Below are 21,295 nucleotides of genomic sequence, written 5' to 3'. Positions count from 1 at the left end.
GTAAGCTCAAGGTGATTAAGGCACTTGCCCAGGAGGTTTTTTGTGTGTGTGCACCAGATCTACCAACACCTAGTCCAGTGCCTTTACCACATTTACTTCTTCACATTTGAATATGTTTGTGGGTTAGATTGTTCATTGCTTTTTTAAAGGCAATTCTCAATTTCCATGGGTTTATGAGAGAGAGAGAGAACAACATCTTGAGGGCCCTTCTCAGAATATGTAATTGGATCTGCTTCTGTAAGTAGTGTTTGGGTTTTTTTTACAGGTAACTCCTGTGTGTAGGTCTTCAATCTCTATCAATAGATTGAGTGTACTGTTAAACTTCACATTCAAATAAGATCAAGTAGTATTGAGTTTGATTTATGTTAGGTGGTCCACAGAAAGTGGGTGCATGAACCACTTTGCTCATGCCATTCATACATTAAATTTAGCAGATGAGAGGATAGGATCTAATAGCATGTTTTTAGGGTAGAGTTGCTGCTAAACATTTGACTTTGTGTATGTGATTTATTTAAAGAATTGTAAAGCCTTTCCAGCTTGTGATAAATGCTTTTCTAAACATTATTATATTTGTGGCACTTAAAGAAGGTATTTAAAGTGCCTTTCAGATATGTATCAAATGTTCGATATAAAAATAATGTATCAAACTGGATATGTTCAAATTTCAACACAGTTGTCAACAGACATTTAATATTGTCTTCCTTTTTCAAAAAACATTAAGTAACATCAGTAAACGTTAATGAGAGACACTGGATTGACAACATTGGACACTGAAGTTCTTTCTTTAGTCATAGAACAGGTACAGCATGAATAGTGTCAGTAAAAGCTTCCCCAAATGATCACTTCTCAGGTGAGATGGTAACTGTCTTCATGCCTGTTTGATCCTTTGCCTCTTTGACACTGTCACCAATCTACTGAAAACTGCTCTGAGACACTGACCATATTTTACATAGGCTGTTGACCAACTTCCAAATGGTAACAATCTTCAGTTACCGTTGATCATGATCTGCACTAGAGCTGGTGACTCCATATTCAGTGAGCAATCCAGCCTCAGTCACTGACATTGTTAGCTGTTTCTAACTTGAAGTCATTGTACTATTGAAAAAATACTAGAATGAATATTTAAGTATTATGTATATGTATTGTATGCATGTCAGATGTAAAAAAAATCAAACTTTTAAAAATTTGAAATGGTATTTTGCCTGTGAGGCTTCTATCATAATGCAGTATGTTAGATGTTAGAATGACTTTCAGAAAAGAATAAACAAGCCTCCTCTCATCCTTTATTCTGTCTTCTCCCCCACCCCCAAATATACTGATGGTTATTTGTCTTCTCTCTACCATATATCTAGGAAAACAACATGACCTGCACCATATTAGTAGTAAGAAGAAAATGAGTACTTGTGGCACCTTAGAGACTAACCAATTTATTTGAGCATAAGCTTTCGTGAGCTACAGCTCACTTCATCGGATGCTCAAATAAATTGGTTAGTCTCTAAGGTGCCACAAGTACTCCTTTTCTTTTTGCGAATACAGACTAACACGGCTGTTACTCTGAAACCTGTCATATTAGTAGTGCTATATTTATCTTAATAAAATATGGAATGTGATGTTATGGTAGATAATGACAATTTATTATTCAATTTTGTACTCCGGTCTCCCCTCCCAGTACCCATCTCATGCGCTCATGACTAACCATTTACATCTGGATGGGCATTTAAAGCCAGCACAGTTGTTGGTTGCAATTTCCATCTGCTAGCAAATGGAGAGAACAATTCCAAAGAACTGAAGTGTTGCTGTTCTCTAGAATGAGAAGTCTGTAGGCTCTGAGCCTTGAGTTATTTCTCTTCCAACAGGTGAAGTAATACCGTTGGTGAATGTTCTGTCTCTTCCTTTTTCTGCAGGAAATTGAGGATGTTCCTTTGAGTGTCTGTTAAGCTTTGGATATTTCCACTTTCAGTGGCTCAGAATAAATGTCTGTCTTCTAATACCGTTAGGTTGGTTTCTTTGTAACAAGTTGATTTTAGGAGAAGCAGGGATGTAATCTTGTTTTCAGTGGTACAACTCTTATTTCCCCTACCAGTCTGGCTGACAACATAGCAAGACACAAAGATAAAAAATTGCTTCAGAATCCAGGAGCTGTGGCCTGTGTAAAGCTGGTTGAACCCAAGCCGTCATAACAGAGTCACTTTTGCTTGAATTATGGGGTGTATTTGTCTTCCTAAGGCATTGATTCTCCTTCATTACAGATATGAAATGCTGCTGTTCAAGCTGGAGGGTTCCAAATCTTCCATGTAGTCAGGGAGTCTCCTCCAGTTGTGTAGGTTGATTCTCTTCCACTCTAACACCCCTTAAGTCCCCCTGTGATGGCAGAAGCAGAGGCGCTTAAATCAAATTCTTCTTCATAAGCATTTGCAAGTTTAGACTAAAACAAAAATAGCAACAACAAAGTGTTACACTACTAAGGAAAAGTGTGGATTGTCCAGGTTGGTCCAGTGTGCAGAAGAGGGACATCAGTTTGGAAGAACATAATTGTCAAGCTATCTGGAGTGTCTCATGAATGTGAATGCCAACATCAGGGCTGACTGATTACAAACCAGGGCACAAACCCCAAAGTGGTTGTGAATTCTATACTTTCACCAGCCAAATACTGTATCAAGTGTGAACTCCTTAAGCACTATAACTGCCTTAATATGGAGTCACAGTCCCCTTGGGCACTCTGGTCTATCTTGCTACCCAGGCAAGCTTGCCTTTGTGATAGATAGTACCTTACAGTACCTTATAAATCACAATATACAAATTACTTGCAGTCCCAAAGGACCAGTCACGTATCCCAGGTAAGATGCACCTTAGACCTTGCACCAAAGACCATGCTTGTAGCCAATCATACAATAAACTAACTAAAGATTTATTAACTAAGAAGAAGAAATAAGAGTCATTTACCAGGTTAAAGCAGGTAAACATACATACACAAATGAGTCATAGTCTTAAGTTCCAAAAGGTAATAGAAGCTGCTGTCATACGCAAGCTTTCAATGTCCTTTAGAGCTAACCTAAGCTAAGCAGCTTGGGGATTCCTTGCTTATGCTCAGAAATATTGCCTTTTCCAAATTCCAAACAGCATAGTGATATGGTTCCTTCTGCTCAGAGATTTTTACTCCCTTCCCCCAGAACTCAAATTGATGGGACCAGTGTATGCACCCATCCCCTCTTCATGGAGGGGTGTATGTGTGTGTGGAAGGAGTGATCAACCAAGTCTTTGTCCTTTGATGTTTCACAATGGCTCCTTTAGTTTCAGTGGGCCTTCTTGTGTGCAGGCCTAACTCGTCACATTAATTAATTTGGTGAGTTACACAGTTACAAAGGTTTACAATACAAACACTCAATATAACTTTATGCCATGGGATGCGGATGTTATAAGTGAGATCAATACATGTAGCATTTTACAAGCATTTCAAGACAAAACACATTCTTATAAATGTAGCATCTATTTTAACAATGCTAACAAACAGGTGAGACAGACTGGTTTCCAGCTATGCATTTGTCAGTGTTCAGTGAAGCCTAAGAATTTTGACATGAGCTGGCATCTGGTCTGCCAGCATCACAGTGTTTTAAAATTTATTACTCTTTGTTTATATTTTACTCTCTCTACACAAGGTGTTGGGTTGGTTCACTCTATATGAAATGGTAAGATAACTTGCATTAAGTTCTGTGTTTTTTCCTTTTTGGTACCTTGTTGGGATCTATAGTATTCTCAGGAACTCTCTGACATGGTCCTAAACTGAAATGACTTGCTAAAGTTAAGGTTGAAAGGTCATTACAAGGGACCACAGGCTTTTGCTAAACCCTTTCTCTGCCCTTCCTTTTTTTACTCTTTTTAGTCTTTTTTTTTAGTTGTGCAGTTAAAACAAATATACAACTCCCCATACCATAGAAAATTAAAATCACTTTACCTGTACCCCATTAATCTTTCCTGATTTTTTGGCCTTAACCCATAGATTCCTGATCTGGAGAAATCCCCAGGAAACAATTTCTTGCTTGGAGGGTCTCCTCTTTTCTGGAATATGTAGGCTACCTAGGATTCCATCCTTCTTTCAACATTCCCCTCTGCTCACCCCATCCACATACACAGAGTGAAGAAATGCAGACAAGAAACTTACTTGACAGACTTCATCTGCTGTTGAAGTATAACTTATAGGCTTCATCTACACTGGTGTTCTAAGGTATTTTTTTAAGAGATAGTTAGCACATTGTAAAAACTTAGCATAGACAATGTAAGCTGTAGTTTTTTACCTCCAGGTAGCTGGTCAAGGTGAACCCTAGGGTGTGTCCATGTAAATGTTTTCTATATTTATCTTGGACAGAAAGTTAAATAAAGTGTCATACACAAGTCTTTGTTCAGTACATCTGGCTACAAAGAAATATAAATCTCTCAAAGTGTTTTAAAATGTCTTAAATGTTGAAGAGAACAATAAAATAAGTAACCATTATCTTGACAACTTGATATAAAGCAGGAAGGAAGTATCAAGTTTCTTGTAAGAATGCACTGGAAATTGGATGGTTTTCAGAGTAGTCGTACATTTTAGATTTACAGCAACTTGGAAACCATCTGATTTCCAGTGCGTTCTTACAGGAAAACTGATATGTTTTTTTTTTATTTTATATAATCCTCAGAAGAGGCAACAGCCTCATTCACTGGATGGGGAGACTGAAAGAATGACAGGTATTTCTAAAAGCTGGTTTGAAAATGTTTAACTCTAAAGTAAATTGTAACCAGATGCTGGAGTTCTCCCACTCCTGCCACAGTGGAACGAACAGTAATTTCAGAGCTGGAATTCCTCTTACTATGCCTTTTATGCAGTGTTCAGCACAATGGGGCCTTGATCTCAGGCCTATAGGTACTATCATAATACGAATAAATAATAAACCACTCACACTGAGTTTAAGGGTCTGTAAGATGGTGAGCTGTCTTACTGGCCAATATGTTGAATACAGTTTCCAGCAACAGTAGAATTTCAGTCCCTTTCATGCGGGGTTTTTTTTTTTCCCTAATGTTTGTTTGTTGTTTGTTTAACAAAATGGTACAATGTCAACTAAAAAAAAAATTTTTTTTTGAAGACTGTATAGTTACTTCCCGAAACTCCTGCTGCTTGACCTTTCTTAAAGCCTGACCTAATTAAGACACCTCCCCCTGCTCTCTGCAGATACCTCCTTTTAGACCTTGTGTCTGGCTGATGTGGAGGGTCCTTCACCTGACATCGTGGTTTCCTCTCTGACTGAGCAGGCTTCTTCTTATAAGGAGCACCACTTCTGAGTCATCATGTAACGCTGGGTCACCTGACTTCGCTGGTCAGCCAGAACCTTGAAACTGGGTGCTGGGTTATGTGCATGAGCCACAGGTCCAGTGCCTTGTTACAGGGCTGCTTAAGGTCACTGTGAGTTTAGGTTGCGGAATGCAGAATAAGGCCCCAAAACATGCTGTCGCAGATAGCTAACAAAGAGAAAAAAATATTTATTTCCCCTTCCCCCTTAATTCTTTCCACTTCCTTTGCTACCCTTATAGTTCTCCAACCTTTATTTTATTTTTTTAAAATTTTCTCTATGGGCTCTCTGTGTTTTGCTTTCATCGCTCTCCATTGGTCTATGCCTTTCATTCTTGCTCTCTGTTCCTTCTCCCTTTTGATTTCACATTGCATCTTGATTATTTTTCTCCTCTTAGACCAAAGCTTTTCAGGCAGTGAATATGCCTCTATAATGCTGATTGACTTCTCTAATATTTTGTTTGACAGCAGTGACTCCTTAAACAAGGGTGATCTCTTCCCCCCCCCTTAGCCTTCCAGTTCAACCATTTTTGTTTGGCCAATTCCAGTTTAACCACAGCTTACTGTTCTGCCAAGTCTATATGGTCCCTTACTCACAACTTTTCCTGTTCAGTGAAAGCTACTTTTTTGCAGTGAGTTGGGAGCTGATGGGAATGCTGACTGCTACATGTATTTCATTTTATCGTGTGGCAGGCTAACCTGCTGTGATCCTATAAATATCTGTTGTCTTTTCCTCTTCATTCTGTTTTTTGGCAACAGGCAGCTCCCTAGCAGGTCAGGAATGGATTTATTTTTCTTGTATTCATTTTCTTCCTGGTGCAGTCAGAATACAGTTGGAAGTGTTCAGCAATTACTCTTTAGTAGTTTGGCTGTTTTCTCATTTTTTCCGTGCTGCAGTGATGCCTTTTGTTGTCAGGTGAATATGTACAGGCATGTTGTCCCTGTCCCACAGGGTAGTGAGCCAGAAGGATTTTCTGATGAATTTCACATTTATTGTGTGAGGTTCCTGGTAATTTTCTTTTGGCTGCAATGGCTTCTCCCCCTCTCTGCTAACTATCCCAAAAGTATAAACTTATTAAAAAAAATAAAATAAAATCTGTCCCAATACTACTACTTGTCCTGCTGTCTGGAGTCAGGGAGATTGCTGCTGTTTTTAAATACTCCAGGGAAAACTACAAAGTGATTGTATAGCTGTGTGGTTTTAATACTTACAGTTGTGTTGCTAATGCACTGTAAGAAAAGCTTGTATTGCATAGCCCAAGGGTGGGCACACTTTTTGGCCCAAGGGCCACATTGGGGAATAGAAATTGTATGGCGGGCCATGAATGCTCACAAAATTGGGGTTGGGGTTTGGGAGGGGGTGCGGGCTCTGGGGTGAGGCTGGGGGTGTAAGAGGGTGCTCTGGGCTGGGATGAAGGGGTTTGAAGGGTGGGAGGGGGATCAGGGCTGGAGCAGGGAATTGGTGCGTGGGAGAGGCTCATGGGGTGCAGGCTCCAAGTGGCACTTACCTCAAGTGGCTCCTGGAAGCAGTGGCATGTCCCTTTTCTGGCTCCTACATGGAGGCACGGCCAGGCGGGTCTGCACGCTGCCCCAGCTGCAGGTACTGCCCCTGCAGCTCCCATTGGAGCACGTAGGAGCTGGAGCAGGGCCATGCTGCGGCTGCCAGGAGTGGCGTGGTGCGGCCACCGACCTTGCGCCCTGGCTGAAGTGCCAGAGCAGGGCTGAGCTGAGCTGCATATTGCTCCTTTCTATAAAAATAAAATTAAATTAAATACATTGCTGCTTCAAGCTACTGCGCAAATCATTAAGGAATTGTGTGGAGCCAAAAGGCCTGCACCTTCTCACTGAAGACTTAGTAAATATATTTGCAGTGCCTACTCTTACAGATGTGGGGAGATAGATACTTGGTCTGCCAGCTACATCTAACTGGATACTCCCAGCTGCCACTTGGGGAAATATAAGCTTGTCTAAGTGTATCTGCTTTTGTCATTTTAAAGAGACATTAGCACCACAGCAGCTTGATTTGGGGAAGTATTTGAGCAAATATGCTTTTAAAAAAAAATTAAGTCCTCTCCAGAATCCATGAACTAGCTCTGCAATTCTTTACATGCTTCATAAATTTGATCTGGGTCCAGTTGTGGAAAGACTTGTCTTTGTGAGGACAGATTGCAAGGAAATCTTTGACAAATATGAATCCACCTAAATCCTTCAGCCTGGAAGGAAATGTGGCAGGGACAATAAATAAACAAGTGATCAAATTAGTGAAACGTAATACAGTGGCTGTCAGTGCAGGTGTTGAAATTGAAATCCCTTTGGCAGAAAATCTTCCATGAGAGGCCCTCAATGGGGGAACAAGCTTCTGCCCTGGTTCATAGAATCACAGAATATCAGGGTTGGAAGGGACCTCAGGAGGTCATCTAGTCCAACCCCCTGCTCAAAGCAGGACCAATCCCCAACTAAATCATCCCAGCCTGGGCTTTTTGTCAACGCTGACCTTAAAAAACTCTAAGGAAGGAGATTCCACCACCTCCCTAGGTAACCACATTCCAGTGCTTCACCACCCTCCTAGTGAAAAAGTTTTTCCTGATATCCAACCTAAACCTCCCCCACTGCAACTTGAGATCATTACTCCTTGTTCTGTCATCTGCTACCACTGAGAACAGTCTAGCTCCATCCTCTTTGGAACCCCCTTTCAGGTAGTTGAAAGCAGCTATCAAATCCCCCCTCATTCTTCTCTTCCACAGACTAAACAATCCCAGTTCCCTCAGCCTCTCCTCATAACTCATGTGTTCCAGTCCCCAAATAATTTTTGTTGCCTTCCGCTGGACGCTTTCCAATTTTTCCACATCTTTCTTGTAGTGTGGGGCCCCAAACTGGACACAGTACTCCAGATGAGGCCTCACCAGTGTCGAATAGAGGGGAATGATCACGTCCCTCGATCTGCTGGCAATGCCCCTACTTATACATCCCAAAATGCCATTGGCCTTCTTGGCAACAAGGGCACACTGTTGACTCATATCCAGCTTCTCGTCCACTGTCACCCCTAGGTCATTTTCTGCAGGACTGCTGCCTAGCCATTTGGTTCTTAGTCTGTAGCAGTGCATGGGATTCTTCCATCCTAAGTGCAGGACCCTGCACTTATCCTTATTGAACCTCATCAGATTTCTTTTGGCCCAATCCTCCAATATGTCTAGGTCCCTCTGTATCCTATCCCTGCCCTCCAGCGTATCTACCACTCCTCCCAGTTTAGTGTCATCTGCAAACTTGCTGAGGGTGCAGTCCACGCCATCCTCCAAATCATTAATGAAGATATTGAACCAAACCGGCCCCAGGACTGACCCTTGGGGCATTCTGCTTGATACCGGCTGCCAACTAGACATGGAGCCATTAATCACTACCTGTTGACCTGATGATCTAGCCATCTTTTTATCCACCTTATAGTCCATTCATCCAGCCCATACTTCTTTAACTTGCTGGCAAGAATACTGTGGGAGACCGTGTCAAAAGCTTTGCTAAAGTCAAGGAACAACATGTCCACTGCTTTCCCCTCATCCACAGAGCCAGTTATTTCATCATAGAAGGCAATTAGATTAGTCAGGCATGACTTGCCCTTGGTGAATCCATGCTGACTGTTCCTGATCACTTTCCTCTCCTCTAAGTGCTTCAGAATTGATTCCTTGAGGACCTGCTCCTTGATTTTTCCAGGGACTGACTGGCCTGTAGTTACCCGCATCCTCCTCCTTCCCTTTTTTTTTTTAAAGATGGGCACTACATTAGCCTTTTTCCAGTCGTCCGGGACCTCCCCTGATCGCCATGAATTTTCAAAGATAGTGGCCAATGGCTCTGCAATCACATCCGTCAACTCCTTTAGCACTGTCGGATGCAGCGCATCCGGCCCCATAGACTTGTGCTCGTCCAGCTTTTCTAAATAGTCCCGAACCACTTCTTTCTCCACACAGGGCTGGTCACCTCCTCCCCATGCTGTGCTGCCCAGTACAGTAGTCTGGGAGCTGACCTTGTTCGTGAAGACAAAGGCGAAAAAAAAGCATTGAGTACATTAGCTTTTTCCTCATCCTCTGTCACTCTGTCATTAAGTAAGGGGCCCATACTTTCCTTGACTTTCTTCTTGTTGCTAACATACTTGAAGAAATCCTTCTTGTTACTCTTAACTTCTCTTGCTAGCTGCAACTCCAAGTGTGATTTGGCCTTCCTGATTTCACTCCTGCATGCCCGAGCAATATTTTTATACTCTTCCCTGGTCATTTGTCCAATCTTCCACTTCTTGTAAGCTTCTTTTTTGTGTTTAAGATCAGCAAGGATTTCACTGTTAAGTCAAGCTGGTCGCCTGCCATATTTACTATTCTTTCTACACATCAGAATGGTTTGTTCCTGTAACCTCAATAAGGATTCTTTAAAATACAGCCAGCTCTCCTGGACTCCTTTCCCCCTCATGTTATTCTCCCAGGGAATCCTGCTCATCAGTTCCCTGAGGGAGTCAGAGTCTGCTTTTCTGAAGTGCAGGGTCTGTATTCTGCTGCTCTCCTTTCTTCCTTGTGTCAGGATTCTGAACTCGACCATCTCAAGGTCACTGCCTGCCAGGTTCCCATCCACTTTTGCTTCCCCTACTAATTCTTCCTGGTTTGTGAGCAGCAGGTCAAGAAGAGCTCTTCCCCAAGTTGGTTCCTCCAGCACTTGCACCAGGAAATTGTCCCCTACCCTTTCCAAAAACTTCTTGGATTGTCTGTGCACCGCTGTATTGCTCTCCCAGCAGATATCAGGATGATTGAAGTCTCCCATGAGAACCAGGGCCTGCGATCTAGTAACTTCCGTTAGTTGCCGGAAGAAAGCCTCGTCCACCTCATCGCCCCTGCGATCTAGTAACTTCCGTTAGTTGCCGGAAGAAAGCCTCGTCCACCTCATCGCCTATAGCAGACTCCCACCACGACATCACCCTTGTTGATCACACTTCTAAACCTAATCCAGAGATTCTGAGGTTTTTCTGCAGTTTCATACCGGAGCTCTGAGCAGTCATATTGCTCTCTTACATACAATGCAACTCCCCCACCTTTTTTGCCCTGCCTGTCCTTCCTGAACAGTTTATATCCATCCATGACAGTACTCCAGTCATGTGAGTTATCCCACCAAGTCTCTGTTATTCCAATCACATCATAATTCCTTGACTGTGCCAGGACTTCCAGTTCTCCCTGCTTGTTTCCCAAGCTTCTTGCATTTGTGTACAGGCACTTAAGATAACTGGCTGATCGTCCTGCTTTCTCAGTATGAGGCAGGAGCCCTCCCCTCTCAAGCTCTCCTGCTCGTGCTTCCCAGTATCCCACTTCCCCACTTACCTCAAGGCTTTGGTCTCCTTCCCCCGGTTCTGAAATAGTTCGAGATTTTTGACCTTCTGGGAATGCCATATGGCCTTTTTTTTTTTTTTTTTTTAACCTGGGTAACAGAGGATGGTGAGGTTTCAATAGGGAGATGGCATTTTGATGAGGGAAGTCATGCCTTTTGGCTTGTTCTAAAGGTTGTGTTTTTCAGAGAGCTTGCTGCTTGGTTGCATTGTTTTGGTAACATCAGAATCTCCCAGATTAGCAGATGGATGCCTTTTTGTGCGATTGTAAATAAAAAGAAATCCTAATATGTTCTAGTGGGACCCTGAAGGGGACTGCAAACTGCTATATAAAGTAATTCAAAGATTTCAATAATACAAGACTCTCTCTTGGGAAAGGCACATTATATATGAAAGACACTTTTTGCTACATGAGACCATTCACCATTTGTGTTACAAACCTGTAATACAGTTAAGTGAATTTTGAACAGATAAAATTAGCCAATTAGAGACTGAATTATTTGGGGATATTAACTGACAGCCAGGTTCAAGTAAGTTTACTCGACATGGTGCTGCAGAGAATAGTAGATACTTGGAGATCTAGTGAAAGCTGTTTCCCAAATGGAAGTATTGGCAAGCAGGAGAAGAATTGAAGAGTATCTAATTAAGAATCTATAGCATGTCATAAAGACACAGTAGAAAGGTAAGCAAATGGGAGTAAATGTGCGGTAAATATTAAGGCAATTAAAGAAGATGGTCTCACCGGCATACCTGTGTCCTACATTTCTTATAACTGCTACTGTCGGAAACTGATCCGTTTCCAGTGATAAACTGGGGTTATTTCTCTGTCCAGCTGTAAAGTGGACATGATAATGCTCCTCTACCTCCATGGGTTGTGAGGCCTAATATGCTAATATTGTAAACTGTCTTGAGGGTCTATGGTAAGCACTGTAGATGTGCTAACTCTTGTTTGTGCCTTATTGGATTTATGTTCATTTTACTTTGTTCTGGGAGAATCTTGGAACTGTGAGCCTGCAAGCTCCCCTTGTACAAGGGGATGATGTCATTTAAAGATTCTATTTGTTGCTGTCTCCATCTGCTTGCAGGGAACAACTGCACCCAAGTATCTGGGCTGGCGTAGAAGAGAGCTTTGAAACAAACATAAACAAGTAAGAGATTTCCCCAAACGTAGAAGGTGACAGAACTGAGAGCTGTAACATGGCATCAGTTTATAAACCAGAGCTAGGGGAAGGTTCTGCTTAAAATCTGATGTTATGATTATAGCCTCATATGTATGTTTCTAGGGGGATGTTGACTATGACATAACATGTGAAAGGGTGAAAAGACAATTCATGTTGTGTGCTTTCTATATGCCATATATTAAGCTGTCTTCATTTTTTACTCTTTATTTAGGATGTGCCAAAACAGGTAATTTGGGTAGTGATAGGAACAACCGTTTTTTAATTATTGAAGATTATTGTTAGACTGCATTTGGACATGTATTTCGTGGCCTTCTGGGAAAGCTTTTTCATGTGTTTTATATATTTCATCATAAGAAATAGAGAGCTGGGCAGATTTTTATGTGCTTTAAATAATCCTTTTACCTTTTGACTGACATGATCATGTTATTTGAGTGTATAACATTTGAAAGTGGATAATTACACTTACATATTCATTTTACTTAGTAGCTCTCATTAGAGTGCATGGTGTTAAGCATTAAGAATGGCTAATCATCTCAGGATTTTTCTTTTACTTATTGATAGGAAAGAATGTTTTTACTTGGATATCATTGCAATGCTGGCAAAATGTCACTTACGGATTTTCATTTATTGTAGTTTGTTTTCATTTGCCATCTCATAGTTTAGCCCAAGCAAAATTATTTCTAAGAGAAGGTGCTTTTTGCCTGCCCAGTTAAGCTGTGTGTATTTTCATCTGTTATTTTTTTCAGCATGCACAGCAGAGTGCCAGAGTCCAGCACAAATAGCATATTAGACATGGTGTGCTATTTTCTTGTTGATATGCTTTAAAAGATAGTTGACCTCCAGAAGCAGCTCACTCTGCCTCTTTGGATCACTGGTGACTTTGACTTACTTTTTACTGCAAGAACAACTTAAATAAATTCTGTGGGGGGCCTGATTTCAAATTAAACTGACAGCATGAAGGGAAGAGGAGGAAGGCAGCAAAAACTGTCTCTTCCTACCCCCAACAGTCCATTCCCATAATGTAAATTAATCTTCTGTGGCTATCGCCGAAAGGTGCAATCATCAGATTTAGAAAGCATATTTAGTCAAATGTAGCTGGGACATTTTAATTTTAAAATAAAACTTTAAGGAATCATAATATGCAGACTTTACTTTTATAAACTGTATTGTCTGTGTTATATGTTTTCAGCACATCATATGCTACAGGATTTTAGCTGTATCTGTTTCATCCGTTACTCCTTCCTGGTTCTATTTTTGTTTTTTAATTGAAAATAATTGAATTTTTTATAAGAAAACTGTGTTAAACTTTTCCAGATCAAATTGAGGTACTAATTTGTGTAGGATATGAATGTTACCTTCTGATGGTGGCATCGTAAATGTGGATTGTGGTATCAGTGTGGATTGTGGCATCTTAAACTGCGGATTTTCTTGAATTTAGCGGAATTCTTTTAAGCTTCACTTCAGAACATGGGGAATGGATGTAGTTTCGAAGGAAAGATGAGCCACATGGAATTTAAAAAAAAACAACTCCGCCAAATAAATAAATATGCAGACTTCAGGCCACATTCTGCTGTTACAAAAGTGTAAATCCACCTCATGGAAGCACATGGAGTTACTCTGGGCTTACCCTGATGTACTGAGAGCATAATTTGGCCTCAGATTTACTTTTCTTTATAATGTAAGTTTGAGAAGTAGTAGGTAGCATGCATCAATGATTTATTAGTCTTTCATTGTAAAACCGTGGGCTGTATTTTCAGAGGTGCTTAAAGGAGTTAGAAGTCCATATTTTGTTGAAATACAGTGGGAGTTGGGCACCTGACTCTTTTAGGTTCTAAGAAAAGGAGTACTTGTGGCACCTTAGAGACTAATCAATTTATTTGAGCATAAGCTTTCATGAGCTACAGCTCACTTCATCGGATGCATACTGTGGAAAGTGTAGAAGATCTTTTTATACGCACAAAGCATAAAAAGATCTTCTACGCTTTCCACAGTATGCATCCGATGAAGTGAGCTGTAGCTCACGAAAGCTTATGCTCAAATAAATTGGTTAGTCTCTAAGGTGCCACAAGTACTCCTTTTCTTTTTGCGAATACAGACTAACACGGCTGTTACTCTGAAACCTCTTAGGTTCTAGTTTTTTCAAATATTAAGTTCTCATTTCCTTTGGGCTTCTGCTTTCTCAGAAGAAAGCAGGGGGTAAGAGCCATTTTCCCACACAATATGTTACATCTCGGGCTTACTAAATTCCCAGCTGTGAAAAACATGTCATGGACAGTGGAGTCTGGTCTCCTCCATGAAATCTGGCTATTGTAGGGGGATTGCCACCCTTATTTCTGTGCTGCCTTGAGAACTGGGTGGCCAGAGTGTGATGGCTGCTGGCCAGGCACCCAGCTCTGAAGGCAGTGCTGCCACCAACAGTAGCAAAGAGGTGAGGGTGGCATGGTATGAGGGGCTGTCACTTTTTTTATGGGGGCAGGGCTGGCCTACAGGTGGGTGACCGCCCACGGCATTGTGGCCGGGGTTGGGGGAGGACCATAGTCACTCCCTCCTTCCACCCACAGTCAGCCCAAGGCCCTTTAACCCTTAAGCATTGGACCCGGAGCTGAGAAGAGCCAGGGTTGGGGGTGCCGGAGCTGGAGGCTGCTACCATGTGCTGGGGTACAGCTGCTTGTTCTGGTTGGGCTGGGGAGGGATGGAACTTCTTCTTCCCCTGAACAGGCAGCTCCTGAGGGCCAGGTGAGACCCATCTCCAGGAACCTCCCCTTGCTGTAAGAAGCTCCGGAGCTACTGGCTGGGAGCCCAGCTTTGAAGACAGCGCCACCACGACCAGCAGCAGCCTAGAAGAGAGGCAAAAGCATACCATGTCACTCTTACTTGTGTGCTGCTTCTGCTGGTGGTGCTGCCTTCTGGTCTGGACTCCCAGCCAACAACCACCGCTCTCTGGCCGCCCAGCTCTGCGGACAGTAATGCCAGCAGCAGCGCAGAAGTAAGGGTGGTAATACCACAGCCCCCTACACTGGCCTTGCAACCCCCTCCCCCATCCACTTTTGGGTCAGGATCAGCATGGATACAACACTGTGAAATTTCAAATTTAAGTATTGGAAACTGTGAAATTCATGATTTTTAAAATTCTGTGACCATGAAATTTTTACCAGAATGGACTGTGAATTTGGTAGAGCCCTAGTTATATCCCTATATATATCATGCTAATAGTGTTGTTTTCCATTCATATTTAGTACTGATATTCACTAATCCGCTGAATAAATATACAGATTACTATCCTATTTTGATTCCTTTATGACAGTTGAAATGGTAGGTTCTAGGAGGTCTTGAGTAAAATATCTGTATAGCTATAGTTTCATTATAAAAAGTTCTCACTCATGGAGCCACAATACTTAACTCTGCTGCATTGTACACAGTCAAGTTGCTATTGGAACTTTTTGGTTTTGAATTTCCAAACTCATTTTTTTACTCATTAACACATGGTTTTCATTTGGCTTTATATCACTGTCCAAAATAATTTTAGTATTTGTAGAAAATGACAGTGATTGGACCTGAGAGTGAAATCCTCCATGCATCTACAGAACAGGTATATAAGGCCTGTGCATCTCATAATAATGAAATCTAGTGTAGCCCTCAACTGGTTTGTATTTAGCACTTTAATCTTTGTATTTCTTCAATCTTACATCTTTGCTGTGAGAACCAAAATGACTTGGCAGTGTATAACTAATCTGCTCTCATAATTTCTCTACGTGCATAATCTGTAACTTTTTTTCCTTTCTAGAGGAGTCAGTGCTTCATGTACAATCCATATGATCATATAGAACTAAAGTTTATACATGGTATTTGTTCTGATTAGCCCTGTTTCTTATGCATGTATCTTCGTAACACTTTATCTCTAAAATGGAAGGATAAGTGAATATTTTCCTTTGGAACTGATGTCACTATTGCTTCACAGATAAACTGGTATTGTAGAGAGACATTTGACACCCTATGCCTTTCACCGTGGGATACTGCATGTTGCCTACAAAACACTTTCAACTGCTACTGTATTAAAATTTAATATCCTTTTCCTAGAAAAGAAATTCATTATATACTAATCAAATAGTAAACAATGGGCTTCTGTCTAACAGGTCTCATCTGTTTTCTTGTTTTTCTTATTCCTGAAAATTTTACAACAGAATACAAAGCTAGGAGTTAATTCTCTGTTCTTTTTCTTTTGAGGCTTTCATTTGTTAAAAGTTAAAATCCTTTACCACAATGATATTTTAAGTTATTTTGGACAGGTAGGCATAAACTGGGATTTTATGTAAATTTTACAATTTACATGTAGTATTAAAGTATGAAAAAGAAAAGTTCAACAGAGATCAAGGGCTGCTGCTAAACCTAAAAAGCAATAATGACACAGAGAAGAATAGAATGCAGGATTAAATGCCAACAAAATCCAAATGTAAAGTCACTATTTGACAGGCATTACATGTAAATGGACTTGTTTTGGCAACTGTATAAAAATACAAAAAGTATCACTTCCTTCACAAAAGGAAAAGCAATTTTTTAAAGAAAAAATGGCCATAACAATTTATAATAGCCATTTAGCTTGCATGAGGAGAGCAGACTTATTTCACTCAAAGCTGGCTTTGTTCATGCAGACCCGTTGCTTGAAAATTGGCTTCCTAATTATTATTGAACTCTCAGATGATATAATTGAAGAATGGAAGGGTAAGGAACTATTTTTGGAGCTGTATTTATCCAAATGTACTCTTACTAAACTATGATGAGTATTTTATAGTTTTTCTTAGTTACTGTTTTACTGAATTACAGTACCTCAAGTTTAAATTGTTGGATTTTAACAATTTTCTGGAGTAAATTACTTTAGAGCAAATGTACTTTCAGTAAATTTTATGTCTAATTCTAGCAAGTAATTAGTAACAAAGATTTTGTTTATAGGAGATATTTTTAGGTAACTATGAATTTTGGTCACCCCTTTCTACATTTCCAGTAGGTAAATCTGATCCTCTTTTTTAAGTGCATATGAAAGTGATGGCTATTGCACATCCCGACTTTTATAGTTCAGCATATTGGCAACTTGCTTTTTTATTTCCTTACACACACATGATAGAACCATACAAATTTAGAGATTACACAGTGAAATGTTGTTTTGCAACAAAGTACCTTTTTGAGTTTTCTATGCAAAACCAACTCAATCCACAGTAAACCACAGAATCTCACAAATCACACTGTTCTGACCTGTCACTTACATAGTTAATGACACCAAATCAGCTTTAACATAAGTTTTCAAAATCAGTATCTCAGCTTTAATAGTAAAAGTCCATTTGCATTTCAAAACTTGCCACCTTGAACAGGTGTTTTACATTGGACCTGCCATTGGAGGTGACCTTAATGAACTGTTTTACCCAATGCTAAAGAATCAGAAATATTTCATACCCTTTTGGACCTTGCTTTACTACCCTTTAAATGCTCTTTCTTACCTTAATTTAGGTGACATGTAAAAGTCAGTGGATCCTTCACCCTTACTCATTCACCCTAGGTGTGTGCTTTTCTCAGACCATGTCTACACTAGAAATTTTGGTCAGCGCAAATTATGGTGTACGGCTACCGAAGTTTGTATATTGCTTGCGTACTTGACTACTTGCAGTGGTGGTGAGTACTCATTAGGTGTACATGTGTCAACATAAAGTGTAGTGCACTACGGATAGGTATCGCAGTATGCCATGCACTGCTGTTGGGTGCACTGCCTGCTGAAAAATTTTCCCAGTGAGTTGTGGGTAGAAATGATTCACCCAGGAATCTCTGAGAGGTAGGGATCAAGTTCCCAGCATGCAGTTTTCTCCATCTCATAATGCCATCCATATTCCATAATTTTTGTGCATTTTATTTTTAATCCCACAGACCTGCATGGCACTTTTTGGTGGCCCCATCTCTGACAGAAGCATGGATCCCACAGAGCTCTGCACTATTCTAATGAATGTTGCAAATACAGGACACATGATTTTCCTGTATTTGCAGGTGATCAGGAAATACTGCATCAATACGGGACTTGAGGATTTCTTCGAGGGTAGTTTGCTGAGGGAGGTAGTGAAAATCAATTCAAGGTTGTTGGTGTTCATGGAGCAGCTGCAGACAGTGGAACGCTGCTGTTGGGCCCAGGAAATGAGCACTGACTAGTGGGATCATTTTGTAATGAAGGTTTGGGATGATAAATGGCTGCAGGACTTTTGGATATAAAAGGCCACGTTCTTGGATCTGTGTGGTGAGCTTGCTCCACTTCATGGACACCAGAATGAGAGCTGTACTGACAGTAGAGAAGTGAGTGGCAGTGGCACTCTGGAAGTTCGCAATGCCCAATTGCTACCAGTTGGTGGGAAATCATTTTGGAGCTGAAAAATGCCCAGCGGGGGCTGCTGTCATGCAAATGTGAAGGGCCATTAATTGTCTCCTGCTGCACAGGACTGTGACTTTCAGCAGCATGCAAGACATAGTAGATGGATTTGCAGCAGTGGGGTTCCCGAACTGCAGTGGCATGATAAATGGTACACATATCTCTATTTTTGCACAAGCTCACTTTGCTACAGAGTACTTCAACTGAAAGGACTACTTTTGAATGGTTATGCAAGCATTGGAGGATTACCAGTGATGCTTCACCAATACCAGTGTGGAATGGTCAGGGGAAGGTGCCTGACGCTCATATCTTTAAGAACATGTAACTGTTCAGAAAGCTACAAGCAGGGCTATCTTTCCCGACTGGCAGATTATCATTGGTGATATTGAAATGCCACTAGTGATTCTCAGGGACCCAGCGTACCCTCCTCTGAGTACTGAAACCATACATTAGCTTCTTTGACAACACCAAGAAAAGATTCAAGTAGTGGCTCAACAGGACTGCTGCAGAATGATTGTTGAATTGCTTTTTGTAGATTGAAGGGACACTGGCACTGTTTACTCATAAGATTGGATCTCAGTAAGAAAAATATCCCAATGGTTACAACCACCTGTTGTATTCTGCATAATATCTGTGAGGAAAATGGGGGAAAGCTGCCACAAGGGTGGAGGTAAAGTGACTGTCTGCTGATTTTTGAACAGCTAGACACAAGGACCATTACAAGAGTTCATTGTGGAGCTGTGCAGTGAAGGAGGCTTTGAAAGTGCACTTTAATGGTCAGTCCACAGTAGTGTTCTGTGCTGGAATGTTTTCTAGGCCTGGAGCTTTGGTTGCTGCTAAGAATTGCGTAGTGCTTGCTGTACATTTTGTAAATATTACTCTTTTCCTGAAGCTATTAATTATTCAGTGCTTGATGTACCTTTTAGAAGTGCTTGTGCTGAGAGTACCACTATGCATTCTGCCTATATTTGTTGTGAACTAATCAACATAATTTTATTTTCCAAAAATAAAAATTTACTGAGTGGCAAATACAGTGCAGAAAAACAGTGGGGAAAAAACTTTTAACATAAATTAACAAAATGGAACTTGAAAATTGGAAAGGCAGCAAACATTTTTGCCCATTTGAGTGCACAAATGTAGTTGTGCCTACCTATACAGCACTTGTGGTTCTCCCAGGTCAGTGTATGTGAAGCTGTGGTTTTCCTTGCTGTCCTCCACCATGGAGTAGTACGGGTAAGGATGTGGCCTGTGGTACGATGCTATGTTGAGGGGTATAGGATGCTGTGACCATGGATTTCTCCAAGGATCGTTGTCATATTGGCCCTTTGGCCCCTCTGTTCATGGTCCAAAGCAGCACTGGCTTACCAGATGTCGCAGAACATGTTGTCCCCAGTTCTCTTGTTTACCCTCATCAGGGTCAGGCTTTCTATGCGCATAGAAGGGGCATCCCTCAAGGCCACCATGGCAAAAGCTGCTGATAAAAATGGAATGGTGCATCATTGGATTTACAGTGACAATGGAAAGGGAAATATGTTTTCCATGAAAACTTGTCATAAGAGATGCTTATTGACACTTCAGCTTTGTAGTGTCTTGACATAGCACTGCTCTCCAGCCCCAGCCGTGGTTAGTATGTCCGTCAAGGACAAGGAGCAGCGGAAATATTTTTTCTGTTGCATGAAGCTATAAAATTTCAGTCCCTATTCCATAGGGATGAGTATAGGACAGTAGCTGTTTCAGTACCCAGAAAGCTAATGGAGTAAATAATTAAGCAATCAATTTGCAAACACCTAGAAGATAATAAAGTGATAAATAACAGTCAGCATGGATTTGTCAAGAACAAATCATGTCAAACCAACCTGATAGATTTCTTTGACAGGGTAACAAGCTGTGTGATGGGGGGAAGCAGTAGATGTGGTATATCTTGACTTTAGTAAGGCTTTTGATACTGTCTTGCATGACCTTCTCATACACAAACTAGGGAAATACAACCTAGATGGAGCTACTATAAGGTGGGTGCCTAACTGGTTGGAAAACTGTTCTCAGAGAGCAGTTATCAGTGGTTCATAGTCAAGCTGGAAGGGCATATCAAGGGGGCTCCCACAGGGATGAGTTCTGGGTATGGTTCTGTTCAATATCTTCATCAGTCTTTTAGATAATCGCATAGAGAGTATACTTTTAAAGCTTGTGGGCAGTACCGAGCTGGGAGGGGTTGCAAGTGCTTTTGGAGGATAGGATTAAAATTCAAAATGATCTGGACAAACTGAAGGAATGGCCTGAAAGAAATAGGATGAATTCAATAAGCATAAATGCAAGGTACTCCATTTAAGAAGAAACAATCAATTGCACATCTATAAAATGAGAAACAATTGCCTAGGTACTGCAGAAAAGGGTCTGGGGGGCCATAATGGATCACAAGCTAAATATGAGTCAACGGTGTAACACTGTTGCAAAGAAAAGCAAACACCATTCTGGGATGTATTAGCAGGAGTATTGTAAGCAAGACATGAGAAGTAGCCCTTTGCCTTTATCCCCCGTGCAGTCTGTTCGTAGATGTCCCATTTTTCTACAGCTGGTCTGTAGTTCTGCTCACATAGTCTCTTCTCCCTACAGGCTGAAGAGGTCCCAAAAGATCCATTACCTCGTGTCTACCCAAGGCAGGAGCATACCTAGTGAGTGGAGCTGGTATGTTCAGTTGGGGAGTCCTTCAAAGCAAGAGAGAGCTATTTGGTATGCTCGCCAAGATGGGCAGGCAGGAACAGGCATTTCACAAACGTGGGGAGTTTGAAAGAGGAGATATCTTCCAGTGCCTGTGAACCCTTGGACAGTGGAGTTTACAATTATGACCACAGTTGTGGGGAATGGTGTATTGTGGGACAGCCGCTGGAAGACTGTTAGGATTGACACAGCACATGTTTGTCGACACTCACAGTATGTTGACATCAGTAGGTTGACCATGGCTGTATGCTGTTGGAGGAGGTGGTTTTACAGTGTTGCTGTAACGAGGTGCTTATGTTAGTTGGAGACACATTTGAGCATAGATA

The 21,295-nt window shown here is 41.2% G+C and overlaps 1 protein-coding gene across 17 annotated transcripts in view; it reads left to right on the top strand.

Annotated features, from left to right (window-relative positions):
• Nucleotides 1-21,295, top strand: part of TCF12 (transcription factor 12) — a 284,639-nt gene that overhangs the window by 55,029 nt on the left and 208,315 nt on the right. For 2 of the 17 annotated variants that reach the window (XM_084642011.1, XM_084642013.1), the window contains exon 2: nucleotides 11,759-11,821. The exons of the other annotated variants lie outside the window; for them this stretch is intronic. The gene's annotated coding sequence lies outside the window, so the exon portion shown is untranslated. The remainder of the gene's footprint in view (nucleotides 1-11,758; nucleotides 11,822-21,295) is intronic. 17 annotated transcript variants of the gene reach the window in all.

This window comes from Lepidochelys olivacea (genome assembly GCF_965140295.1).
Source record: "Lepidochelys olivacea isolate rLepOli2 genome assembly, chromosome: 10".
Classification (NCBI taxonomy): Eukaryota; Metazoa; Chordata; order Testudines; family Cheloniidae; genus Lepidochelys; species Lepidochelys olivacea.
The sequence above is the reverse complement of the archived record's forward strand: the minus strand, read 5'-3'. Positions and strand labels throughout refer to the sequence as shown.